The sequence below is a fragment of the Miscanthus floridulus genome, chromosome 2 (assembly GCF_019320115.1).
Source record: "Miscanthus floridulus cultivar M001 chromosome 2, ASM1932011v1, whole genome shotgun sequence".
In the NCBI taxonomy this organism is placed as follows: Eukaryota; Viridiplantae; Streptophyta; class Magnoliopsida; order Poales; family Poaceae; genus Miscanthus; species Miscanthus floridulus.
The window spans coordinates 105,143,111-105,146,311 of record NC_089581.1 but is presented as its reverse complement, the minus strand read 5'-3'; positions in this window follow the sequence as shown (position 1 = coordinate 105,146,311).

The window sequence follows — 3,201 nt, the reverse complement described above, 5'->3', positions numbered from 1 at the left end:
TCTAAAACAAGAACGGGTCCGCGCCACCCGAGAATACAGTACTCCACCAATCCAGTCCATTGCCACGTGGGTACATGCTATTCCCGCCATCCCTTCACTCCTAGTGCACGAGTAGCCATTCTCATAATATAATAGCCGAGTTAAGGCTTATCGGAGTATGTGGTTAGTACTACAAAGTCTCACCTCATGCAATTCAATAACGGATGGACCTTAATCGACATAGGCAGAAAGAAGCCGCTCATAAGACCTCCATGTCTTGTGGCTCTCACACACCGAGTCCGCCCGGTCTAGATTTATTACTTCCGTGCTCATATCTCATGATAACATAAGTAACCAAAGATCCATTTAAAATTCTCAGGTGACAGATAATCACCCGACTAAGCATGTCTAAGCATAACTAGACAATTACAGATAAAACAGGTAATCAAGGTAGATATGGAAAAACAAGGTTAGTGATGCACCAATTAGGTTTCCACTTGACTCCTAATCAGTTAATGCAGTATAGAAAAGCAAAAGCGATAAAATTTGTAAAACACAAGGTAGGGTTAAATGCATCCGGGGCTTGCCTTAGTTGATGGAAAAGTTAGGTTCCTGCGACGTTCCACGAGTATCAGATCCGACCTCAACAGACGGATTAACCTCCTCCGCAACTTGATTAACTACCACATGTTCACCTTCGTTCACTACACGTAGTAACAATGCCACGTTTAACATGATGCGGGATACGAAACATGATGCTTGATGATGGATGCAAAATTAACAATTCGAATACAACTTTCCTTCGCGGTACAGTTGTAAGTCAAACTAACTAAATCTTTTTCGTAACACATACATCAATTGCCAAGGATCATTACCAACTAATGATTCAAGGTCATCACTCAATCCAAAATTTCAAACAAAACCTAAATCATTAAAGGTTACTATTTACTTTTATGAATTAATTATTTAATTCAAAATTTTGAAATAAATCAACTTATTCCAATTGAGCTCAAATTTTTTGTAAATGTTCATCACATGATAACTAAGTGGCAAAACAATTTTCAAAATTTTTGGATAATTAATTAAGCCCAGAAAAATCATGGAAACCCATTTATTAATTAATTGAGCAATTTTTATCACATTCAAAAAGTACTGAAAAACAACATTTCATATTTTTATTAAATAATATACATCACAGAGAGGCCACACAAAAATGTTCATAATTTTTGGAGCTCTAAATAAATCTACACAAAAATAACAAATTACAACACTATTCAAACATTTCTAAAAATAGAAAAAATTCATTTTTCAACTACAGAGTCGCTGACAGGGTGACCCCACATGTCATCCCCGACCTCCCGCTTTGACCACGATGGCGACGGCGTTGACCAACGAAAACTCACCGATGGTGAGACCAACGGCAATGGCCAAAGTACCAAAACACTCCCCACACCACCCCGCATCGCTTGAAGGCACTAGCTTGAGCAATTATAACGAGTTACGAGCTTGACGTCGGCCATGGCGGACGCGACGGCTCGACGACACCACATTGGCGAAACAAGGCTAGTAGAGTGTAAACAAAAGGCACAGGAAGATTCAGTAGCTCACCACGAACACGTTGGAGCCAAGAGCGAGACCGGAGAAGCAATGGTGACGTGGGTCGACGTTCACAGCGGCCACGGCGGAGCAAACTTCGGCGACGGCGGTGCTTAGGCGACTGTGATGGACAAAATGAGCAATCAACTAGTCATAGAGCATCTCTAGAACAAGGCAGAGCTAGAGGTGCACTGAGCAAGAGCAAAGGCTCACCGGAGAGCGCTGGCCACGACGGCGCAAGCACGACAGAGAGGTTGCTGGCCGCGAGGAAGAAAGGCGGCTAGCAACGATTCTCGGTGAAATCAAGTGACCACAGTTGGATGACTAGGCACGAAAGGAGTAGGTGAAGCTATTGAGTGCTTTGGTGCAACGGCACAGACGCTAGTTCAACGGCGAGGGCTCGACGGACATGATCGGCGACGTCGGGAAAACAGAGCAAAGAAAGGAAGAACGGCGACGGCGTCTGAGCTTTATAGAGCAGCCAAGGGATCAAGGAGACGACATGCAGTTGCCTTCTCCACGCCAATGCGAAGCCAAGAGCAGCCACAGGCGTGTCTGGAACCGAGCAGAAGGTCGCCGGCGGTGGGGCGGTGGTCGTGGCACTATTCACCATATTTATAGAATTGCCATTCGTTTTAAAATCCAAATTACTCCCAAATTTGTATAACAACTCAAAAATCTCCAAAAATAAAAGTTGCTCAAAATCCAAAGTTCTACAACTTTGCTTTTATAACCACCCCCTAATTCGGTCTACATTTTGAAATGAACTTTTGAATTCAATTAGAGGACTTTTAAAGAATTTCGCCTTTTCAAATTACTTCAAATTTTTCATAAAAACTTTGAAAACTCCAAAAAACAAACTTTGTGTAACTTGACAAGCTCTACACTTTTGCTTTAAGGCTCAACCCCAAAATGTGCTTAGATTTTGAAATGAGTTTTCAGGGTAGAATTTAAATACTAAAAATAAGGGTTTTCTTGAAAATTCAAATCCAAACCAAATTTTGAACTTGATTCAAACAATACAATTCAACACATACCACATAAAGGTAAACTTGTTTTAGTGTATGCATATCAAAATTTTCACTAAATGCCAAATGCTTTGCAATGCATATGATGATATGGCAGGTTTTAGTATTTAAACACCCGAGGTGTTACAATCCTTCCCCCTAAAAGAAATCTCGTCCCAAGATTCAAAGCCATAGGGTAATTAATGGAAAAGGAAACATGTCAGTCCAAAAACACCCAAAACCTGTCCATAAAACAACTGAGGTCCCTTTACAAAACACAATTCGTAACAACCGAGCTCAACCAACATTACTCTATAGTGACGCAAGAAACTCTAGAAATTTTTCTAGCAAGTAATCTTCGGATTCTCAAGTAGCTTCTTCTTCGGAATGTTGATTCCATTGTATCTTGTAAAACTTGATTGTCCTTCTTCGTGTGACACGATCTTTCTGATCCAGAACTCAGATAGGATACTCAGAATAGGTCAAATCAGGTCCAAGTTCCACTCCTTCAACCTCAACATTCTGCTCAGGCACTCAGAGACATTTCTTTAATTGAGAAACATGGAACACATCATGCACAATTGAAAGATGTTCGGGTAGCTTCAAGCGATATGCCACT